This window comes from Tursiops truncatus, chromosome 17, assembly GCF_011762595.2.
Source record: "Tursiops truncatus isolate mTurTru1 chromosome 17, mTurTru1.mat.Y, whole genome shotgun sequence".
NCBI lineage: Eukaryota > Metazoa > Chordata > Mammalia > Artiodactyla > Delphinidae > Tursiops > Tursiops truncatus.
The window spans coordinates 76267086-76291685 of NC_047050.1; positions in this window are offsets into that span (position 1 = coordinate 76267086).

Sequence of the window (24600 nt, forward strand, 5' to 3'; positions counted from 1 at the left end):
TCCTTGAAACCTCCTCCTGGGCTTCCTGGCTTGGCGGACCCTGGTGGGCTGAATAATGGCCCCTGAAGATGTCCACATCCTAGCCCCCAGAACCTGGGACTATGTTACATTACACAAAAAAGGGGCTTTACGGATGTAATCAAGTCGGGTGCCTTGAGATGGGAGATGACCCTGGATTATCCAGGTGGGCCCAATGTCATCACAAGGGTCCTCGTAAGAGGGAGGCAGAGTGATGTCTGACGACAGAAGTTGGTGACGGAAGCAGAGGCTGGGCTGCTGCGCTTTGAAAATGGAGAAGGGCCGTGAGTCGAGGATGGCAGGGAGTGCGGCCTCTACAAACTGAAGAGGCGAGGAAGTGGCTCTCCCCTGGGGCCTCTAGAAGGAACCAGCTCTGCCAACACTTCCATCTCAGCCCGGTGAGACCCCTTTCGACCTCTGACCTCTCGAAGAGAATACATTCATGTCGTTTCCAGCCTCAGCACAGCATACATTCATGATTTTCTGCATAGACCGATAGACTGCTTGATTGAAACTCTTGCGATAGGTGGTACTTTCAAGGGGGCCATACCAACATATCTTATGTTCCCCCTACACTGAGGCCTTGACGTGGCTTTAGAGACAGTTGGGGGTCAGTGCTCCCTCTCGTTGAATCTGGGCAGGCCTGGGACCATGGTGTAATTGACACCAGGTGACTTCTGAGGCCAAGTCAGGTGATCTGCCAGATCCCCTGGGAACTGAGCCACCAGCCCGTGAGGAAGCCCCAGCAGCTTCGTGGGGAGCCCAGGTGCAGGAGCTCCCGCCACAGCCCGGGTGGGGTCCTGGTCCGCAGCCGCCAACATCCAGGCATGTGAGTGAGCCAGTCTTCAGAAGAATCCAGCCCTTGAAGCTGCCCCAGCTGATGGCCAGTAGAACAGACATGAGCTGTCACCACTGAGCCCTGCCCAGATCGCGGTTTTTTGAGCAAAATAAATGTCTTGTTTTAAACCACTGTTTGGGGGTGGTTTTTTTTTCCCTCTGCAGCAATTGACAACTTAATTCTCTAGTTCTGTCCACTGAGAGGGCCTGGAGGCAATGGCACCCGGGAGCAGTGAGCACACCCAGTGCCTGGACTTGGGCATTTAAACTTTGGTGGACTTTCTCCATCAAAAGGTACAGGGGTCCTTGGAGAAATGGCTGACCAGGGTGAGGTGGGGAGTGCGGGGTGAGCCTGGACCATCTTGTAGGAAGTGCTCAGGGGGTGATGGGAACGTGTCAAAGGACACAGAGCCAGCTGAATGGCTCCCACTGACCAAATCAGGGGCAATTTGAGCTTTAGAACCCATGGGGGGAGCAAAGCAAACACGAGTCCATACGGATATAAGCAAGTGAATAAATAAGAGTTTGATAAGGAATGTGAGATACGCACAGTTTCAAATACTCCACCCCAAACCCGTATTCAGTCTCAGGACTTGATGACGTCAGCGCATCAGTGGGCGTGTCTTGTGATTGCGATGTGTGTACTATGGGTATGTGGGAGAACGTCCTATTTTGTAAGAAACACACACGGAAGTGTTTAAAGGTGAAGCGGCAACAGTGTGGCAACTTACTGTCATATGGTTCAGAGAAAAAGTTACAAGTGCTGTACCTGCATATAGGAACCGGGTCACCCCACAGCTGTTCATGCAGAGAGAGTGTTGAGACAGGGGAGGGCTTGGAACTTGGAGAGATGTGAAGAGCCAGGTGAGGCTGTGGCTTCATTCTCAGGCAGGAGGCAAGGTGAATCCATCTGCCCGGTAGGAGGTGAGATTGCCAGGAGGAAAGATGCATTCTGCCCCGTCCTTGCCTCCCCTCCTGTCTGCATCTTCTCTACCCTCTTTCCAGGCTGAGAGGAGCCTTGAATCACACAGGCCATCCTACCAGACTGTGGGAGGCTGATGCCACGAGCACCGTGGGCAGAGAAGGGAGTCTGGGTGCAGGGATGGGGAAGTCCAGGTTTAGACCTCGACTCTGCCTCTTGGAGGATGTACAAGGCAAGGCTTGAGACTCAGTTTCCCCCAAGGATCTGTTGGGAGCTTGCACGGTCAGTGCTAACCTGGTTTCTTCGCCAGAGCTGCTTCCAGCACGGACGCGCTGAGCCTCGTTCCTTGGGTTTAATCTTTTGTGGGTGAGATGTTGCCGGGGCAACGTGCAGGGGCAGGCAGGTGCCCTCAGCTGGGGCAGGGGATGTGCTCATCAGCTCCCAGTGCCAGCTGGGGGTTTGGTGGCTTCTCTCTACGTGCAGTGAACTGGGAGGACCGTCCCCACACCACAGCGGAGGCTCACAGAGGCGCTGGGGACCCCTCAGCCCCAGGGCCAGTGGGATTTCCCCTTGAGTCACTCTCCCGAATCCCACGGGGGCGGTGACGCCGAGCCCCACCTGTCTCCGGGTCTCCCCCTGGGACAGGAGGGCCGTCCCCTCTGCAGAGTTTCAGGGTGGCCAGTCCAGAGACAGGCAGGACTGTTCTCAAGCTCACCCTCTGCCGGTCCGTGGGGAGGTTGCAGAGGGGACGGAGCCTGGTGTCATCCCAGAGCTCACGGTCACACGGGGAACAAGCTTGGCTGGAAAAGTCCCCGACACTTGGAATCCGATCTGAGTCCAGGGTCGCATTCAGCACGTCCTGCTTGCCGGGGAGGCTTCTGGGAGGGTTTTTACCTCTCAGAACCTCACCTCCCGCCCCGTGCAGTGAGGGTGCCTGGCCTGCAGTCTCAGACCGCCAAGGGAGATAAGAGGGGCAGGCGCAGTACAATGTGATACACCGTGACACAACGCGATGCAGTGTGACATAACGTGATGCAGCGTTCCTTCCTGCTCTCCTGTGGGTGCTGGGAGCTGAGGGCTGGGCCTGATGGGACACGGTCCGGTATGAGAATCAGAGCAAGAGATACAGAGAGACGGGGGAGAGAACGGGCGCAGGAGAGAGCAAGAGATGGGGGCAGAGAGAGCCCGGGTCCTGCGGGCCCTTTCCTCCGCGCTCACCGGTCGCTCCAGGCTCGGCTTGAGGAGAGACATGTTGGTGAGTTTGCTGCAACCCTTGCTCAGGTGACCAAGTGCCCCGACACTGGCACCTCCAGATTTGGGTGTTGGCAGCAGCCCTGGATGAGCAGGGCATTTCCGCTCCTCCCCGCCCTCTCCCTGCAGATCTAGGCAGCAGGGGTACCCGGGCAGCAGCCTGGACACCCACCGGCATCCGCCCACTGCTGATGCCCGATGGCCCCAACCCTGCAGGCACCCGGCGAGTTCACGGCCTCACTTCTCTGGCGCCCTGGGCCCAGGCACGCTTCCATCACCCTCTCTCTCCGGAGCAGGTTGAGGGGTCCTGGGTGCAAGACACACCCCCGCCACGTGGGCACTGTGGGGGCCTCAGACTCACTTTCTGGAGCCTCAGTTAACCCACCCTTCAAATGGGACCACAGTCCTGACCCCTGGGCAGGCGAGGGGCCTCTGATGTTGTGGGTGGGTGCCCGTGGCCAGGGTCCTGGCGTAGGCAGCAGTCAGAGAGCAGGGGGTGTGCTGTGTCTGGGGTCCCGGGACCACGGGAGCGGAACGGGAGCCTGGTCTGGCCACGGGCGTCTTGCTTCTGTCCTTGCTGCCCTCGCTCTGTCTAGGGCCTCCCTGCTCAGTGTGGGGAATGCGTGGAGCCCGTTGCTCTCAGCAGGCCTTTGGGGTTTGCTGCATTTGTTCTGGGCAACGTATTCAAGAAGGGCAGAGCCCTGGGGCAGGGGGCTGGTCGAGGGCTCTTGTGTGGGTGGCGGCAGGGCTGGTCGCGTTGGTTCTGCACGATAGAGATATTCCATGTCGGGTCATATCCAGAATGGGGGCCCTCCCTGGCTCCCCCTCCATGTGGGCGTGCAGGGGCCCAGAGCTCCCGCCTCTTCCGTCCTCAACGTTTGCCCTGGGATGGTTAGTTTCTTGTGCCAGCGTGACCAGGCTACTGTGACAGCTATTCAATGAAACATCGATCTAGGTGTGGCCGTGAAGACGTTTCATAGCTGTGATTAATATCTACAATCGCTGGATGCTAAGTTCGGAGGTTATCCTTGATCACGTGGGTGGGCCGCATCCAATCCGTTGAAGGCCTCAAGGGCAGCACTGAGTTTTCCTGAGGAAGATGCCATTCCGCCTGAGTTTTCCACCTTCCGGCCTGCCCTGCAGATTTCAGAGCTGCCAGCCCCCATAGTCACATAAGCCAATGTGGGGGAAGAAACCTCTTAGATACACACGTCTGTCTCCCTGTTGTGTGTCCCTGCAGAACCCTGCCTGTTGCAGCCTCCAGACTCACCCGGCTCAAGTTTCTCAGGCCAGCGCATCGGCTTGGAGGCTCCTGATGGGCCGGGCCTGGCATCGGCCACACGCCCTTCTTCCACGTTCCACTGGGTGAACTCGGCCCCCTGGCCACACCTTACTGCGAGGAGGCTGGGGAGTGTGTCTAGCCCGGCTCCCAGGGAGGCGAGAGCACCAGCTTGTTACACTGCACAGAAGTTACCACCGCAGCCCTAGAAGCTCAACACGACACACGTTTATTCTCTCACCATTTCCATGGGTCGGGAGTCTGGGCATGGCTTCCCTGGGTCCTCTGCTCAGGGTCTCACCAGGCTGCATCCTGGTGTGGCCGAGCTGTGTCTCCTCTGGGGTTCAGGGTCCTTTCCCAAGCTCCCGTGCTGCTGGAGAGCTCGCTTCCTGGAAGCTGTGGGGCTCCGGGTGCCTTGCTTCTTCAGGGTTAGCAGGAGAGACGGGCTTTGCTGCTTGAAGCCTCTGAGCTTGGGGAACGCCTACGTGCTCTTAAGTCTCTCTTCTGATTAGGTCAGGCTCACCTGGGACATCTATCCCTTTGGCTCAACTCATAGTCAAACTTATTAGGGGCCTTAATCACATCTGCAAAATCCCTTCACCTCTGCCATATGGTGTGACCCAATAAGGGGAGTGACATCTGTCTATTTCTAGGATGCAATGCAAAACGGGGGGAGGGGAGGATGAGGGGTCTGTATGTTGGGACAGGGACCCAGGAGACGGTGTCAAGTCCTACAAGCCACAGAAGAGAACAGGTTTGGCGTCCAGCTTCCAAACCTGGTCTGCTTCCTCCCCTGACCCCCAGGAGGAGGGGGCTGGGGACATGGGACAGCGCCCCCTCACCAGGCTTTCCCCTGCCTGGGAAAACACTGAAGAAATTTATTTAACATTTTAAAGAAGAGAGCACGCTCTTCCCCCCCGTTTCAGGGTGGGTGCTCCTCGCATGGAGAGGAGGGGTGAAGGGGGGCAGGCGGAGCACCTCGGGACGATGAAGCAGCCTTCTTCCCGCACTGGCAGCAAAGTCACACACTGTAAACCAGCATAATGACCCTGTCTTCCGAGGCACCAGCCACTTCCCCTCAAGCGCAGCCTCTGTGCCGGCCTCAGATTTATGCACCCCCAGCCTGCCTGGGGAGGGGGGCTGGCTCAGGGAACCCTGGCTAATCCGGAACACCCGCCCCACGGGGCTTCCCCTCCTGGATCCGTCACCTCCTTCCCACCTTCTTGCTTCCAAAACTGCCCGAGTTACTGATGGTGCTGGGATGCGAGTCCCAGCCCCATCTGTCTCCTGACAGAGCCCTGAGCGGAGAGACAGTGACAGGTCTGCCTCCCTTCCCGAAACAAGAGGCTCCCGCCGAGTCTGCCTCTCTCCCCCTTGCCTCCCAGCCCTCGTGGGTGATATGAGCCTACTACAAGCCTAGCCATCGATTCTCCCAGCCTTTCCTGGGGAGCAGTAGGTAATTCCCACCTGGGCTCAGCAACACCTCATCTTAAACCCCCCCTGCCGCCTGGATCCCATCTCCTGGCTGCAGGGGAGGGAGGAGTGGTGGGCACTGCTGTGGCTACTGCCGGGGGCTCACTACTTGACCATACCTCCTTCCCAGGGCAGAGGAGGGAAGGGGCTGCCCTCAGCCACCAGCGCTGATGCAGGTCCTGGGGGCGGTTCTGCTGCTGGTGAGGCTGGGCTGCTGTCGGCAGGAGAATAGTTCTTGGGGAAAGTGCAGCCTCACTGGAGAAACAAGAGCCAGATGCTCATGGAGAGAGACCAGCCTAGGACAGGACACGCTAACGCTGAATCAGGCAGCTTGGGGCAGACCCGCTCTGGGAGTTGAGAAGGGCTCATGGAGGCTGTGGCTGATGGACAGTGCTCCTGAACTCAAGGCCGAGACTTGCCCAAGGTCATGAGCAGAGCCAGATCCCGATGTGGGCTTCCCAGACCCCAGCCCAGTGCTGGCTGCCCACTCCTAAGGCTGCTGGTCACCTTGGGGTCTTGCATCCTGCCCTTGGAAACCAAAGAAATATTACCAAGAAGAACCCGACCCCCAAAAGCAACACGCTAGCCCCTGCTCTGGCCCTGGCCCCAGACCCCCACCCCAGCACCTCCAAGGTGTGTTGGCCTCTGCAAAGTGGGGCTGGAATCACTGCCTCACAAGGCGGATGTAAGGAATTTGCATAGATTAGGAAAAAAACAACAACAACGGCAACCTCAAAAGTGTTTTGCACAAAGTAGATTTGCAAACAAAACATGAACTGTGTCTGATTTTATTGCTCTAACAGCTGGGCTTTGGGGCTATTTCTGAATTACTCTGATTTCTCGGCTCGTCCAATGGCCCACTTATTTAAAATGATTTATTTGCAACAGAAGAGTATGGTGTGTGTGGGGGGGTAGCGGTGTGTGTGTGCGTATTTGAGCCCACTCAGTTGAACCTGGGTTTTGGACTGGGTGAGGTTGAAAATTAGGGGAAACTGTAGAAGAGAAGAGTGCAGAGAGGAGACGGCTGAGAGCCCAGGATCAGGTAGGTCTGGAGCAGAGCTTCCAGGGGGCCGGGGCTGTCTCTCTCACACCTGGAGATGGCTCAGCTCTGGCCCAGCTCCAGCCTCAGCCCCTCCCGTCGTCCTCCCCCAGCATCCTGCACAGTGTCTGAGCGCCCACCATGTCACTGTCACTCCTCTGCTTGGCCCTGAACCCTTTCCAGCTTCCCCTGCCGGGTAATAAATTCCTCCGTGACCCTCCCCCAAGCCGCTCCTCCTCCGACAGGCTCTCTTGACGAGGACCTGCTCAATGCAGCCCCTGTTCTGCTTCTGCATGTGCCCCTCACTGCCTGGGATGCCCTGCCCTGCCCTGTCCACCATCTGATGTCCCTCTGATCCTTCAGGTCCAGCTCATGTGGGAGAAGCCTTTCCTGGCACCTCCAGGAAGATCTTAGGAACCCGATCAATGTTTGTGGAAGGAGGAAAAGGGGGAGGGGCAGAGAGGGGAGAGAGGGAGGGGCCTTTTGTGAGACGGTGTGCCACGTGAGGGCTTCCTAGAGGGCTGGTGGCACGCCCGCCCCCGCCCCGGGCATGGTGTGCTGGTCTCAAGGGGCGGCACCTCTGCCCCGCCTCCCTTTGAGCCTGTTCTGAAGCCCCTCAAAGCCCCGGCAAAGGAGGGAACGCTGGCATTTCCCACAAAATGAGGGGGAGGCGAGGCAGTCCCCAAGCCTCCCAGCCCTGAAATCTCTTCTATTTATAACGTGAGCCCTGCATCAGCAATTGCTATTCAACTCAGAGGAGGCTGTGAAATGAAATTGTGTAATAGAATTTATTCTCCCCAGTCTGCTTATTAAATCTCACCTCAGAACATGCTCTCTCTGAGTCTGGGGACTTCTCGGTAGCTCCCTGGGGCAGGCTCACCAGGTGCCGGCCCCGGGGAGCTGCCCAACACAGCTCAGCAGCCCCCAGCTGCCCAAAGTGGACCCTCACCCGCATCCGGGAATCCTCGCGGGCAGCTGCGGATTGCCGGGCCCACGCCCTGGGCCAGGGGCTCACAGGTCCCTGTGGCTTCGTGGGGAGGGGGTGGTCAGGGCAGGAGCTCAGCCAGCTGGAGGTGCTGGCGGCTCCCCCCGTCAGCCCCTTTCCTCACGCTCCACCCCGAGCGCGGGAGCTGCGCCCTCTCTCAGGAGCTGCCTTCCCCCTGGTCCGCAAGTGGTCAACTCCTGGCCTCTCGGAGGCTCAGGCCAAGCCTGGCTTGATCTAAGATGCCCTCCCTGGGCCCCCGCCCCCGCCCCCCCCATACCCTCAGCCTTGCCCCACACCAGCACACGTGACGCTTTAGGACTGCGTGGGCGTGGCCTCCTGAGGCACCTAGTAGGTTCCGAGCAAACGTCTGTTAGGAGATTGGGTGGATGGAGCAGGCCCCAGAGGCTGCCCCTGAAGCCCAGGGCCTGGTGGAGGAGCCCCATCCAGGCCATCGCGGGTGCTGGGCCTCTTGCCCTGGGAGAGCACGCCCTCCTCCTTCCCCATCAGGGCGTGCTCCAGGTCTGTGGAGGAGACGGGTGTGTGAGCTGTCGAGGTCTCCGCAAGAGCGCCACGGACCCCCTGGTTAGACGGATGAGCTCTTCTAGCTCTAACGAGCCCACAAGGCAGCCCCATCTCGCGACCCCTCTCCCCACCCCCAAAGCCCCGTCTTCTAGAGAATCTCTCTCTGGAGGGTGCTGGAAGCCCTGCCCAGGCATGAGCCGGTGATTTCCCCATCAGCCCCCACGTCAAGTCAGTACAGGGCAGGGTTGTGCCTCGCCAGGATGGGGGCTCTGGTTTGTGGCCTCGAGGTTTCTGGTGCCCCCAGCCCCTCCTGCCTGCCCCCAGCCATGCTCCAGCAGGGCCTGAGCTCAGGGCTGGGGTGGGGGCCATCGTGACGATCAGACTTCTGAACTCCCCCTCCCAGACAGCCCTCCCGGGTCCTTGAGCCCTGCCAGCCTTAGATGCAGATGAAGGAGGCAGCCAGCCACCTACACAGCTTGCTAACTTGGTAAGTATTTTTAGAACGACTTCTCCAATATTTCCCTCGATAGGAGAGGGAGCAAGGGGGGCTTGAGAGAGGAATTGGGGTTTGCGGGGGGCCAGACTCTGGGTGAGCCTTCTCAAATGCAGAGCCCGCCTACCCATTTGTATGGGGATACAGTACACCCAGGGCACGGCTGTATCACCACCCCATTCTCTATACGGGCACACTGAGGTTCAGAGAGGTTCCCTTCCTTCTAAGTGGTTGAGTCAGGATTTGAACCCAGGAGTTTCTGACTCCGAAGCCTCTGTCCTTGGGCTGGTGTGTCTCCAGGGGGTTGGAAAGCCACACTCTCTGGCACTTCGGTTGGGGTTAGAACAAGCCATGCCATATCCACTGTCCCTGTGAACACGGTGTCCCTTCCGTTGCCCTGGAAGGGAGGCCAGCCTTCAGGGAGGGAGACAGAGCCAGACAGATGTCCGGAAAGAGCCCCAGCCTTTCAGGACCCTGGACAGGGGCGTGCACGGCCGCATCTTGTAGGGCCTCCCTGGCCCAGTGAGTCTCACCCCCGATTTACAATCACAAGGGGAAGGTTTAGGACAGACCCATCCTCAGGGTCCACCACGGACAGAAACCCCAGAGAGACAGCTAATGCAGTGGTCTTTTTAACTCTATTTTTTTTAAAAAAATTTATTTATTTATGGCTGTGTTGGGTCTCCGTTTCTGTGCGAGGGCTTTCTCTAGTTGCGGCAAGCAGGGACCACTCTTCATCGTGGTGCGCGGGCCTCTCACTATCGCGGCCTCTCTTGTTGCGGAGCACAGGCTCCAGACGCACAGGCTCAGTAGTTGTGGCTCACGGGCCCAGTTGCTCCACAGCATGTGGGATCTTCCAAGACCAGGGCTCGAACCCGTGTCCCCTGCATTGGCAGGTGGATTCTCAACCACTGCGCCACCAGGGAAGCCCTTAACTCTACTTTTATTTACACAAATGATTCACATGTACAGTCATTCTTAAGGTACAGAACTTCATAAGAATAACAGTAATAACACCGTACAGCACAAGGGTTGAGAACCAGCACTGTGGTCTCTCTTGACCCTACCCCCGTCCCTGCCCCTGCATGTCCTAAAGCCCCTGAGAGCTCTGCTCCCCGTTAGAAATGGGCTGGTATCACCTCCCCTTTCCTGAGAGAGAGAAGTGAGGGGCTTCAAGCTGCCCAGGCATGAGTACGGGACAGGTGTCTGAGGTGGCTTGGCCCTCACCCCGTCCGGCTGTGATGTGGGCAGTTGGCTCCTCCTGGCAGACCACGAGTTCCCTGTCCATATCCAGGCTGGCTGACCCCCTGATTGCTGAGGTGCTGTCCAGCTCTAACAGGGGATGACTTGTAAGTGGGCTTTGTAACCTGCAGAGTGCCCACAGGGATTGGCCTTCCTCCCCTCCCTCTGGTGGTAGGCCCTTCGCCAACCCTGCAGGTGTTTGCCAAACACTCCAGTCTGCCCAGCAGGGTGGGTCAGGGATCGCATGGAGTGCAAGACACCCGTGTTTCATGGGGAAATGGAGCTGAAGGCCAAGGGGACAGCAGGGGGCGGTGAGGGAGACAAGGGACGGGAAGAGCATGTCCCATGGTGCACTGGGGATCCTTCTGCAGTCAGGATCTCCAAAGTGACACATTTGTCAAAATTATGACCCAATTAGGCACGATAACCGGTGTGTACGGCTGCAACGCGTGTAATCGCTGGTAATATCACTTAGCGATGAGCGGCTGAGTGACGGGGCTCAGCTGTGCGGGGTGGTGGGGGGAGGAGTAAACACTTCTCCATCCAAGGGCTCCTCGGCTGGGGCAGGGGCGGGGAGCCCCGCGTTGGCCTCAAACGACACCCGAGGACCATTTCTTCCCCATTCATGGGTTTGTTTTTAGATTGGTTGGCTGGGCTGATGTCTGATTCCTCCATCACCCCAGACCCTGCAGGCTCCCCCTGGGGGCTCCCGGCTCTACTCTCCACACCCACGGGTCGGTTCAGTTCCTCCTGGGACCCCCAGACTCTATCTCCGTTCAGGCCCCGCCCCACAGCCCTCATGCCCTTGCGCAGCTCAGCACTCAGCTCTCCTCCCTGAAGCCTTCCCCGACTGCTCTCCCGCAGGTAGCTCTCACAGTCCCTGCCATCACAGGATAACTTCCTACTCACTTCACTCACGGGGCTGTGATTTGAGGCTGAGTCCTGGCTATGACCCTGGGGAGGCAGGTGAGGGAGGATCGGCACCTGGATAAGTCCAGGCCCACTCACTGCTGGACAGGCTTGGACAAGGCATCTGGGCTGGCTGGCTGCACACCTGGCGCAGGCAGGGTTGCCTACCTGGAGGGGGCCAGAGGGAGAGTGTAGAAGCCTGGGCCAGTTCTCTGCGGGCTCCTAGGGAAGAGAGAGAGGAGCTAGCTGTCTGGGGCCCCAGAGACTCCCAGCAAGTTCTGCTGCCTCAATCTGTCCCCTAGAGCAGGGGTCGGCCTGCAGACATTCTCTGTAACCAGCCAGCTAGTAGATACTTTTGGCTTTGTGGGCCAGTGGTGTCTGCACAGCTACCCCACTCTCCTATTGTCGCCTGAAAGCAACCGCAGACCATGTGTAAAAATGACTGTGTTCCAGCAGGAGCTCATTTACAGAAGTAGACGTCTGGCTAAATTTGGGCTCCGGAGTGTTTGCCAACACCTGCTCTAAAGAAGAAACCCCTCTCAGCGTCAAGAACGCTCAGCAGATGCTCTCTGCTGCTGTTTCATCCGTGAACTTTTTTCCCAGGTAGAGGCTGGTGCATCTGTTGGCCTCTCTCCTCCCAGATGAAGTGATTCTATTAGACACACCAACCACATTTCTGAGGCCTTCTTATTATTCTGAAGGATTTAAAACTCTATCATCTCCTTGGACAACAAAGCAACCTTGGGGAGGTGTCTGATGAGGTCCTGTTTTCCAGGCTTGCTGAGGGTGGAGTCCGAGCCAGCAGAGGGTCCGGTAGGGATGGGGTCTCCGGCCCTCAGCCCAGAGCCTGGGCCCTGCGGCCTACCCTGTAGGCTGGGTCCTTCCTGAGCCATATTTTTCTGGCCCCCAAAGACAGACTCAGTGAGGGATGCATCCATTTGCTGTTGTCCAGGTGGTGGAGGGAGGGGGCCAGACGGATGAGCTCTCAGTAGCGTGGGGGTCAATTTGCAGGTGTTTGAGAAGAGGAGGTTGTTGACAGCCTGGAGGAGATTTGAGCCACACATGCTGGTCTGGAGAGATGCGGTGAGGGATGGAGGGACAAAGGGGGGACCAATCAGCCTCGTGGAACTCAAGGAGGTACTGACCCCAGGCAGGCATTGGCGGGCATCAGTCCTTTCATCCTCAGCTTTCTGGGTGAGACTGTCACGGCCCCATTGTACAGATGAGCACAGTGAGGCTCGCAGGGTCACTGAACTTGACCAAGTGCAGGGGGACCTGACGACCCCCGATGCGCCCTGCCTGGGCCACCCCTCAGTGCAGGGTCCCACCCATGAATAGGCATGCAAAGACCACTGGTCTCAGCAGGAAGTCCACCTCCAGGGCTGGGGTCTGTCACTGATGGTCCTGTGACCCTGACGAGCCCCTCTCGTGTGACCTGCATTCAACAAATCCAAGGGCCCTGCTCTGCCTCAGTTTACCCTCTGTACGTGGGAAGAGTAGCAACTGCACCCTCCTCGTGCAGCTCAGACGGGCCACAGGGTACCGAACAGCCTTGCCCAGCCCTCCCAAAGGCGGGGCGGCGGGGGGGAAATCTGACTGGGTCCTGAGCTGGGTTTGAAGGGTGGACAGGAGTTTCCCAGGTGGAAAGGCAGTGGGGCGGAGGGAACAGCACGCGCGAGGTCCAGAGGGGAGCAGTGGTGAGGAGCTGACGGAGGTGTGGGGTGCTTGGTGGTGATGGGGGTGGGGGCATTTACGGACCCTGGGCTGGGCCTCAGGGGCCTCCCCTCCCACGGTGCCCAGACGGCAGGTGGGAGCCAGGGCCTCCCAGTGGCCTGCTGATTCCCTGGGGCCCGCGGGGCTGGCCCGACCCGGAAGAGCTGTCCAGCCTGGCGTGAAAATAAAGATTGATCATCGCAGGAAGGCAGCCGGCTCCCCGAGCCAGCCGGGAGTTGCTAGAATACAGAGCTTCATTATTATTTTAAGTGTTACTCAGCTGCTTTATTGAATTCTCCAAGTCAGGAAAAATTCTGGTGAGATAAGAAGTTGACATTTTCAGAAGCAGCAGCGAGAATGGTGCGGGTGGCGAGGACAGAGCAGCGCCAGCTCCGCATGAGGGCGTCTCAGCCCACGGCCCCGACACCCACAGGTGTGCACGTTCACGCTGATTCAGGGGCCAGGGAGTTCAGCCAACCCGAGACGGAGGACAGGGTGGCCGGTCGTGTGCAGAGAGAGCCAGGCCGCCGCCTCTCCCACCTCCCCAATTCCTGCCTTCCTTCCTCCTCCCCCTTCTTCCCTCCCTACTCCCTTCCTTCCTTGAGCACCTACTATGTGCCAGGCTGGGGTACACACTGGCTGAGGACACATCCTTTCTCGGGCTTTGCCCCAGTGCAATGGTAGGGACCAGGACACGCATCGCTCACAGGGTCGTGTGTGTGTCTGTGTGGGTGAGCGGAGGCCCAGGTGGGCACGCAGGGAGCCCCGAGGAGGGGCAGCTGTCAGCCCCGGCTGCCTCGCTCACCTTCGAGGTCTCTGGCCTGGAGCAGAGCCTGGTGTGAAGCAGATGCTCAACAAATCCTGGTTAAATGCAGGCTGAGAAGGCGTGTGGGTGGAGGAATAAGTGGATCTCTCTGGAGACCTGCAACAGGAAGCCTCGGCTCTGGGTCCCCAGGGCAGTGTGGGTTTTCTTGGACCAGAACGTCCAGGAAGGCAATGGCTAGACAAAGTCTCTGGGGGATGGCCCAGCTGGTGACTGCCACTAACTGAAGAGTGGGGTGTGGCTGGAGGGCAGAGGAGGAGGGTGGAGGCTGGAAATAGAGGCTGGAAGGTGGAGGCTGGGAGGTAGAGGCTGGGAGGTGGAGGCTGGGAGGTAGAGGCTGGGAGGTGGATGCTGGGAGGTGGAGGTTGGGAGGTGGATGCTGGGAAGTAGAGCCTGGGAGGCGGAGGCTGGGAAGTAGAGACCGGGAAGTAGAGGTTGGGAGGTGAAGGATGGAGGTAGAGTCTGGGAGGTGGAGGCTGGGAGGTGGATGCTGGGAGGTAGAGGCTGGGAGGTGGATGCTGGGAAGTAGAGCCTGGGAGGCGGAGGCTGGGAAGTAGAGACCGGGAAGTGGAGGTTGGGAGGTGAAGGATGGAGGTAGAGGCTGGGAGGTGGAGGCTAGAGGTGGATGATAGGGTTCAGCCACCTCATCAGACCACAGCTGGTGCCCGGCCAGGGTCTTGGACAGAGTGGGTCCTCACTACTTTTTTGAATGAAAGAATGGACGAATGAGCGCATGAGTGGCATGATACCGAGACTACTAGGACAGCAGCAGAGACAGGGACCCCCCCAGGTCATGAGAAACGGACAGATCTCAGGTCTGTCTCATGAGAAACAGCATTTTCAGGAGGCCCAGAATTGTCCTGAGCAAATTCAGACTCTGGATAGCTGTCCTTCACCTCGGGCCTTCCCCTTCGCCACAGGCGCACTGCAGAGGTGAGGAGACCTGCAGGCGCAGAGACACACTCTCCCTCTGAGTCTCCCAGCGCTTTGCTCACAGCGCTCCCAGAGCCAGCCTGCACTCGGTTGCCCTCTCCCTGAATCCCAGGCCCAGCCCCTCCCTCAAGGGGCTCACAGTCTAACCGTGAGAACAAACACCGTGGCCTGGCCACACCAGCTGGCACCCTTTGTACAGACAGGGGTCCTGGGGGAGCCTGGGGGCCTGGGGGAGCCTGAGCTCCTAGAGGTGAGTAACTGTTTCTAGCTCTGCTGGCGCCGGGGGCACACCTGGGGGGCAGCAGACTCCCAGCTCTGCCGTCCTGTCCGGGGGTTGGGGGGAGTGACAATGTGAGTTTCTCCTCATACAAGGTAGAATGATATGCACATCTGTTTAGTGGCAATGACTGTTGTTGTTATTACACCTCTTTCTAAGGGGAACAAATTCATTCCCTTGATAAATATGTATGGAGCACCCCCTGCTCTGCGTCTGAGCGACACAGACTGAGGTCTTTGCAGAGATGGTCCTGGCAAGCTGCCCGCAAGGCTTCAGGCTGGGGCCATCACAGGGGCTCCTCCGCCTGTCCCGGAGGCCGCGCCCTCCACCCTTCCCTCTGGTTATTGGTTTGATGTCTACCTCCCCCCATCAGACCAACTCCACGAGGGCAGGTCCCTTGGCTGCCTTGGCCGCTGGCCCCAGGTAAGCATTCAGCATGCCAAGTAACTGAATGGATTATTTTCAATGGTCACCACGGTCCCATCGGGGAGCTGTCATTATCCCCATTTGACAGATGGAAACACTGAGGCCCTACAACCTAGGCCTGCGTGAGTCCAGAGCTGGGGTCTTGATCACCGTGTCCACTACAAGAGGCTGGTGGGAGTAACACGGTCCTTCCCCTTGCTGATCCTGAGGTGACAGGGACAAGCACAGGGGTGGGGGAGGGTCGGGTGAGGTGGAGAGGGCTGGGGTCCGGGAGAGACGTGACCCTGGAAGCGCGCTTTAGGATCTGGGAGGCATCCAGACAAGCGTGGGAGGCTGGAAGGAGGAGGCGCAGCCGATCCAGGAGGCCTGCGTGAAGAAAGGGCAGATCATAGGGGAGACGCCGTTACTGGGGCCACCATCGTATCATTTTCCGAATCCTTCCTGTGGCCAGGTATGAGGCTGAGAAGGTATCTACACCTTATTTTAGTTAAACCTCACAAAGCCCGAGGGAAGACCTGAGGCTCAGCAGAGGCGAGGAGCTCAGAGGGACCCGGCAGGTGCGGGCTGGACCCTGGGTGGTCCGAGCCCTCCTCCTGGGGGTTCAGGGTGGGCAGGTTTCCTGGGGAGGCTGTAGGCAGGGAAGGTACGAGACCAGATTTGTCTACATCAGTGGTCCTCAGAGTGTGAGCTGGGAACTCTGGGGATCCCCAAGATCTCTGCAGGGGACCCCACAGTCTTGGGTTTTTCTTCATTAACTTCAACCAAAGTGACGCATAGCAACAGGCTGGAGGCAGGCGCGGAAACGAGCCTCTGGTGGCTTCCATTCAGCCGGACACAGAAGAGATTTGCAACCATGTAAGCCCGTGCTTCTCTCACTCTTTTTTTCTGGTTTGGGGAAATAAGGTACTTTTTCATCCAAACATGTTACTTGTGTTAATGTATAATATGGGTTTATAGTTTCAAAAAATGAATTAATATTTTAAAATATGTCATATTTTATTTTTAATGTGGTCATCATCGATAGACACGTACGTAAACACGTACGGAAACAAGTGATTTCTGGGGTCTCACTAAGTTTTAAGAGTGTAAAGTGGTCCTTCAACCACAAAAAGTGGGAGAAACGCTGAGTGGCTTCGGGGGGGCGGTGGCCCCGTGAGGCCTGCACCCCCTTCTTTGACGAGGATGAGTCCCTGAGCCCAGTCTCTTCCCCAGAGATGCCTCTGCCAGGCTGGGGGAGAGGGACCAGGCGGGGCGGCAGTAGGCAGGCCCCTCCCTCCCCGTAGACTGCCCTGCACAGCCTGGGAGGCCAGGGGGATTGGCCATCATCACTGTGAGCAGGCCAGTCTCCCCACTGGGTCTCCGGACGTGCTTGTCTCCTGGTGGAGCGTGAAGCCTGGGCCTGGGCGCTACAAAGTGAAACTCAAGCCCTGGACCTGCCCCACGTCCCCTTCTCTGTGACCTTGACCGAACCATCCAGCCTTCCCCTGGCGCGAGCCCCATGACAGACAGCCCACTGTGTTACAGGGGCTCAGCACACGGGATCAGGGGTGAGCCAGGCAGACACCCTGGAGTCTGGGAGGGGAGGGTGGAGAGGACAGTTGTACTGAAGTGTGATGAGGTAGGAAGGGCAGGGGTGGGGAGCTCTGGGTGCCCACACCGAGGGGTCTTGGGTGGGGGGCCGGGAGGCAAGGGCAGGACTCCTGGTGCCCCTGGGGTCTGAGGGGCGGAAAGATGCTGTCCAGACCAGGGAATTAGAATCGGCAGGACACTGCACCTCGGAAGGCTTAGGAAGGGAGGTGTCGGCCCAGCAGGGCTGAGTGCCCAGGGGAGGGGGAGGCTCATTCCCGCTGCTGATGGCTGCAGAGATAGTCTCCCCCGGATATTGACAACACAGCCTTCAGGGATTTTAATACCATGGCTCTGTGGGGCCACTGTGATGCCTGCTGTCACTAAGCAGCTTGGCATCTGCAGAGGTTGGTGTGGGAGGATCTCCTCAGCCCTCCATCTGCTCGTCCTTAGAGCAGCTCACTCACCCATTCACTGACTCGCCCATTCCAGCCCTTGTATCCACACACCCATTCACTCATTTATTCATTCACCCACCTACCTGTCCCTTCATTTATCCATTCACTCATTTGCCCACCTGTCGGTCCACCTTATCATCCCACAAGATTTAGTAAGCGTCTCCTATGTGTCAGGGCAAGTGTCCAGGGAGACAACGATTTGTACTTGTTATCTGCCTGCAAGGAGATTGAAAGTCCAGTAGAGAAAACAATGATGGTGGTGGTGGTGGTGGTGGTGGTAATGGTGGTGGTGGTGATGGTGATGGTGATAGTGGTGATGGTGATGGTGGTGGTGGTGATGGTGGTGGTAATGTGATGGTGGTGGTGATGGTGGTGATGGTGGTGGTGGTGGTGGTGGTGATGGTGATGGTGGTGGTGGTGATGATGGTGATGGTGCTAATGGTGGTGGTAATGGTGGTGATGGTGGTGCTGATGGTGGTGATGGTGGTGGTGGTGGTGGTGGTGGTGGTGATGATGGTGGTGGTGATGATGGTGATGGTGGTGGTGGTGATGGTGGTGATGATGGTGATGGTGGTGATGATGATGGTGATGGTGGTGGTGGTGATGGTGATGGTGGTGGTGGTGATGATGGTGATGATGCTGGTAGCAATAGTAATTAACATTTTTTAAGCATGTAGTATCTTCCAGGTAGTATTCTAAGCCCTCTACATATATTAGTTCACTTAATTCTCAAAATAAGTCTATGAGGGAGATAGTATTAAGGTCTCATTTTATAGTTAAGGAAACAGAAGCATGGAGAGGTTGAATAATATGCCAAGGTCACAGACACCGAGTGGCTAAGACAATTCCCCCCCCCCCTCCCCCGCCCCGGGCTGCTGGAAGAACACCTGGCTGACAGTTACCAACCAGGGCAGCAGGGGTCTTGGTGGTGTGGGCAACCGGCTGGCTCTTACAGAGGTGGAGAGGTCAGCTCTGCCTGGGGCGATCAGGGAAGGCCTCACAGAGGAGGTGGCATTTGGCTGGGTCTTGAAGATCGAATAAGAAATTGGTAGGAAGAGAAGAACAGAAGGAAGGCAGCAGAAGGAAGATAATGCAAAGGGTGTGAAACAGGGGTATTGAGCTCGTGGTTTGGTGGGTGGTGAGTCCAGAGAAAGTTGGGGGAGACTTGAACGTTCAGGAACTGCAAACTTGGTGGACCCTGAGTGTCCTGCTGGGGGCCTTATGAGCAGGCAGTGAGCTGGCACTGGTTGGGGGAGCATCAAGAGAAACCCAGCATCTCAAGCCCCAGAGCAGGGGCCGGGCAAAGCCTCACTTGACCAGCACAATTGGTGGGGAAAGGCTCACACAGAGGCCACTGGCAGAGTGTCCGGCAAGTGCTGGCACCCAAGTAAGCACCAGGGAGGCTGGGGGAGCTCCCTGGAGAGCGGCCAGAGGCGGCCCCAGCTTCCCGGCTGAGACAAAGGGGATGCCCGCGAGAGGCCTGGCTGTGGCTGGTGGCCAGCTGGGCTCAGAGCAGGCAGAGCCATGCCCCAAGGTGAAGTGAGGGCCAGTCAGAAGCTGCAGAGGTTATGTATGGGCTGCGGTCAAAGTGCAGGTCCCGTGGGGATGGTGTGGAGAGAGGCGGGGTGGGGGAAGGGACGGTCACCTTCAGACCCTGGATGCAGGTGCACCAGGTCAGCGCTGCCACCTCCGTGGACTAACTGCACTGCCCATTCAGGAGAGATCCGGCGTGAGTAGGGAACGCTGGGTCCTGGCACCTTGGGCCCATCTGAAGCACACGCTGGCCTTGGCTTTCTCCTCCCAACACAGGGGTTGCCTGGACCCACATTCGGGCCATCTCGGGGCTAAGGGAGGGTCAGGGCCATCGGTCACGTTGTGTGAGTAGCCTCTTCCTTTAGGAGGGGACGAGGCCACCTCGATTTCTTGGGGTGCAGACACACCTGCTTCCTCCTGACCTCACGTGGTCCTCGAGTCTCCCCAGGTCTCAGTTTGCCAGATTGTTAAGTGAGAGGTGTACCCCGGGTCTGGATTCTCTGGGAGACAGACAGAGGAGGAGGTGTGGTCCCCACTGTACAGACAGGCAGAACCCTTGACCCCAGATCCACAAGTAGCCAGGAGAGCTCGGTCTGGAAGGCAGGAGGCCTGAATGTACCCCAGGCTCTCACCGCCAGCCACAGAGAGGAGCGCCGAGAAGGTGCATTAAAAAAAGATCTGTGGCTCCCCAGACGGAAGGGAATACCGACACGGTTATTTTTAGCATTATTAAAATAAGTCTGTTTTGCTCTTTTTCTGCGCTCCTCTCCTGGGCTCAATCTTCGTTTCCAGATTGAATGTGTGTATGTGTGTCCAGGCCAAGGTGCCAGGGGAGCGACCACTGCAATCAAAATGTTAATGAGACCCTGACCGTATCTCGGGATGGCTCCATTCCTCTGCCTTCCCCGAATGTTGCTGGGTCTTTGTGGAACCCTGGGGAGTGGCACCCGTGCTCCTTGGAAATGAGACCTCAGCTTAATGCTCCATGGAAACAGGCCTCGGGAAGCCTGGAAAACGTGGGGATGTGGAGAGATGGGCTTCGCCCAGGAGCCTGGCTTCCTCCTCTCCTGCTGGCCCTCCTCCAGGTCAGATTCAAGCCAGTCTATTGGTTGGGGCAGAACCACAAAACCACTGTCCATGGTGCTGACCTCACCTGACCTGGGACCGGGCTTCCCCAGATACCGAGTGGTCAGAGCTGACCGGGACGGTCACAGCCTCTGGCTCAGGCGGAGGGCGTGGGCCGCACCGGGAGGGGCGCGTGGTTATGGGGAGGTGACCATGCCCTCAGGAAGACACTGGGTCTAACAGGCTCTGTCACTTTGAGCTGCGTGTTCCGGGGCAAGTTACATGGCCTCTCTGAGTTTCCTTAACTTCCTCTGTGAAATTAGAATGCTGGCATCCTCCCCGCCGCCACCCCCCATCCCCTTGCCACCTCCCGTCAGCAGTTTCATGCTCCCAAGCCCCTTGCTCTTGCGGATGGTCACCCATGATTGCTAGTGTTTTGTTAAAGCCGAATTGTTGCAGACCCCGGACTCTACCCCTGTTGCCTGGAGGGCTGGGCCACTCACCCGACCTCCCTCCTCTCAGCCACCTTCCCCCAGGGGGCCTGGATCTCCCCACACCCCTCCCCCAGCTGAGCCAGCACTGTTATGATGGGCTGGTTCCTGTGCAGTGCCGACTGTCAACACTGTGAAGGTCTCACCCAGACCATGCCCTGGAATTGGCCCGGAGCCAGCCTAGGCTGGTGACGAGCCCTCAGAGCTTCTCCTCTGGGCCCAGGGAGAAACATGAGCCCTGCCCTGGCTCCCAGAGCCGCCCAGGACTGACCTGGAGTCAGCGCCACTGGCTGGCACGAGCAGGGTCTGGCGTCCCTGCTGGGTTCCCCAGGCTTGGGCTCACCCTCTGCTTCACACCAAGAGAATGTAAGTCAGTCTCTCCACCAGCCTGCCCTCCCGTCTCTGTCCCATCAAGTCCAAAACCAGATCTTCCCAAGTCCTGCCCCCTCTGACACCCTCCTGGGCACCCGCTGGCTCCAGGCCGACAGGCCCACGCCGTCCATCCCGGTTCACTTCAGAAGCACTAAGGCTCTCCTCTCCAGGCCATCCTGGACCCTCACACCGCCCTGCCTCCCTCCGGGCCCTTCCTCCTCTCCCTCCGTGGTAACAGGCCCCTTTCTGTCTTCGAACTTCCATCTGGGCACCTCCGAGCTCTCTGAGCCCTGCCCTCGGTCCTGCATGCATCCTTTCACCTGCCACCCCTCCCCCGCCCCCGTTGGCCTGAGAGCTGCTGGAGCAGGCGGGTTGGTGGAGGAACGCCTTGATCTCCCCACAGCCTCTTCACGGCTCCGAATTTTCTACATGACTGGCCGTCAGGTTTCCATCCTTGGCGTTCAGGACCCGTCGCAGTTTCTCCCCTGCCTTACCTTTCCAGAGCTCCCCACCATCCTCCTGTCTGTGTCCGGCCTCGCAGAGACTCACCCCTTACCCCTGCCGTCCCAGCGCCCACCCACCACTCCTGTTCTGCCTCCTGCTCTGTGCTCCCCCCACCCCCAGACACAGCAAAGCTTCACTTTTCATCCTTTTAACCAGTTAACAAATTTCTCCAGCTGCTGTTGCTGGGGGGTTTGCCATGGTGGGTAAAAGTGGACACAGCCCCAGCCTTCGCGGGGCTCTGGGGAAAAGACACAGGCATCAAAACCCACAGACTCACGCGAAGTTGCCCTGGGACATGTGTGGCAAGGGAGAGACGTGCACTGGGAGAACGCAGATAGGGGGTCGACAGGCTCAGGGATGCAGCCTGAGCTGAGATCTGAAGGGTGAGCGGAGAGAACCCAAAGTGTTCCAGGCAGAGGGAGAGCCCGTGCAAAGGCCCTGGGGTTGGCAGGGAGGGTGGCAGGTAGGAAGCACTAACAGAAGCAAGTGTGCTGGAACTCAGATGGTTAGGGGAGTGCGGGACAGGGGCTGAGGCTGGCCTCGAAGGGCTGGGCAGGTGTGCAGAGTGAGTTGGGGAGACAGGAGGGGATGTGGGGAGACCAGGCAGGACACGTGTAGTCAGCATGGAAGAGGCAGTGGTGGGGGCTCAATGCTGGGGTTGATCGTTGAGAGGGAAGGTGTGGCTGGGGGAGGGGCATACCCTGAACAAACACAGAGTTCACTTCTGTGCCAGGAGGAGACTGCCTCACACAGGGAGCTGCATTCCTGTCCCGCCTAGAAGTCCCTCTGCCTCTACGCTGGGGGGCCCCCACTTTGAAGGTCCCCGAAGGCCAGACCTAGATGCTCAAGAGCCTCGCTCGTAATGGATGCCGTCCACGTCTAATGGGTCTGGAAGCGGCCCCCGGACTTCCGCTGGCCCCCGCCCTGCTCACACATTTGTTCCAGGGTCCTTGGCTCTAGTGACATGTGACTCAGGAGATGGGGGAGGTCAGAGGCCTTACCTGTCTTCCCCCACCCCGTGTCCCTACACTCAGCAGGCCTTAAGAGTCCCCTTTGTCCAGGTGCTCGGGCCAGAGACGCCATCAGCAAAGCCCATGGGCCCCGCTCCCCGCCCCTCGCCTCCAGACCGGACGCCTCCCGGCCTCTGAGCATGGCAGGCTGCGCCCCCTCCGTCCTGGGTCACTTCGCAGCCCTTTCCCCCCACAGTGCCTCCCAGGATGTTCAGTCCAGCTGGTCCCCCAAACCCTCCAGTGGTTTGCAGTGTCCCTGCGGGTAAAAACTAGATGCAGCGGTCTGGAGCCCAAGGGTCCTCGCGGCGCTGCTCCCCTCCCCTCACCCCGTTCACCTGCTCCGGCCGTTCACTTCCTTGGCACCGCACCTGGCACATAGTAGGTGCTCACTAAATACCTGCTGAGGGCATGGATGCTGGAACGAGGGGCAGAAGGTAGAGGCCGCTCTCGCCTCCTCACCTGGGTGGAGTGCTGAGCTGAGTCACGTGTCACCAGCTCTGGAGACTGGAATAGAGGAAGAAGGGGGGACCCTCAGGCCATCTCTCGAGGTGACTGCGAGTAGTAAAGGGAAGCCGGACCCCCTCCAGGACAGAAACCAACGTTTATGGAGTATGTGATGCAGGCCTGGCAGGGCACTGGAGACTCAGAGAGGGTGAGGGGCCGGCCTGAGGCTGCACAGCCCAGACGAGTCAGAGAACAGGTGAAGCCCGTGCCAGCGCCCACAGCCAGGCTCTGAGTCCCATGGTGTTTCAGATGCTGGCCCTACCCGCTTCTCCCTCCACCTCTGGGCTTGGTCTGCCTCCTGTACAGTGGGAGTCTGGGTACCACCTCTGGGAGCGCCTCTCCAGGGCTGACACATCCCTATTCTAAAAAGGAGCCTTTTCAGCGCCTCCCAGGTGTATTCACCTGGGCCAGGTGTCATCATCAGGTCTGACCCTCGCCATGGGGGACCTTAGGGGTGAGAGGCGCTCTGTGGCTGGGCATTAATGTGCTCACATGCCCTCTACTTCAATTCAGCAAGCATCCACTGAGCGCCTATGCAGGCAGGGCTCTGTGGCCAAGCCTGCTGTGCACGAGGCCGTGTGATGCTTTGCAGGCTGAGAGCCTTCCAGGGTGGAGGACAGAGTATTTCCCACCTCCCCAGCCCCAGCCCTGCCCTGAGCACTCTTAGCACCTCGGTGCATAGTAGGGACCCTGTAAATTGCCCTTTAATTGGCTAGAACGGAAAAGAAGCAATCCAGGTTCGCCAAGGCGTTGCCATGGTGACTTCTCCCTCACTGCCCTTTCTCCCAGCCTCCAGGGAACAGGGTCCCCCTGAATGAGCTCTCCAGGTGGCGTGAGGGTCTCTGTTGTCAGTGAGAGGATGTCCCTCACCCTTTGGGGACCTCAACCCACCAAATGAGTGCCTGACTCCAGGTAAACTTGGAAGATTCCCCACAGCCTTGTCCCCAGTGGGACAGGGCCAGGGACCCTGGGGAGCTGCGTCTCTCTGCTCCCTCGGGCTCACGCCTCTTCACAAGGGGGCCTGGAAGCTTGCAGGCGCCTGGGAGGTTGGGAGCAGCTGACAGGGTTCCCAGAGCCACAGACAAGAAAGACAGGAAAGCCAGCCTGGCCTGCAGCCTGGGGGCGACGGTGCATGTGGGCAGGTGCTCACCGCTGAAACAGCACCCTGCTGCGCAAGGCTGGCTGGGGCACGGACCCAGGGCTCTGAGCACGCCTCCTTTATCCTTTGACATCTCGCCACAACCAGGAGGCCGGTCCAGGGTCCTCGGTATTACTCCACGACACCACAAGTGAGCGGGCAGGTGTGTGTGTGTGCGCGCGCGCGTGTCTACACGTGCTTTGGGAGTGCAGCTATGACCCTGTTGCTTGGAAACGCTGCTCTTTGGTGAGGTTTGCCGGGCGGGGGCCGTGTCTCGTGGTCTTTAAGGGCTGGTGAACACACAGGTGGAGGAGGGGGCGGGGGGCGGGCCTTCAGTGCCTTGGAGATTCGTGGAGGCCAGGTGTGTGCTGGGGGCTCCACCGGCGAGCAGGCAGACGGGGCTGCGCGCAGCAGAGCCCAGGTCTGGGAGGAACAGATGTCGAACCACGAACGTCACACAAGTTACAATCTAATTCCACGGTCATTGGGGGCCCCTGGGTGTGGGTGTCAGAATGGGGGGGAGTGGGGCGGGTGGATCCCTGGGCCTTGAGCCCTGATACCCCGGACACTGGGGGCCGGCTCTGACCTGATCGCTCTCCTGCAACCCGGAACCCCTCCCTGCGCCGCCTGCAGAGCTGTCAGCGAGAGTCCTTGGCCTCAGCGACCGTCGCCGTCCTCGCTCCACGAGGAGGTCGTGAAGGCTCTCGGCTTGTGTCCCCGCCTGGGCCTGGGGCCTGACCGTGTCCTCTGCTGACGGAGAAGCCGCCTTCCGCCCGCTGCGGCTGTGATGTGTAATGTGTAAGTTTTACGCATTAAC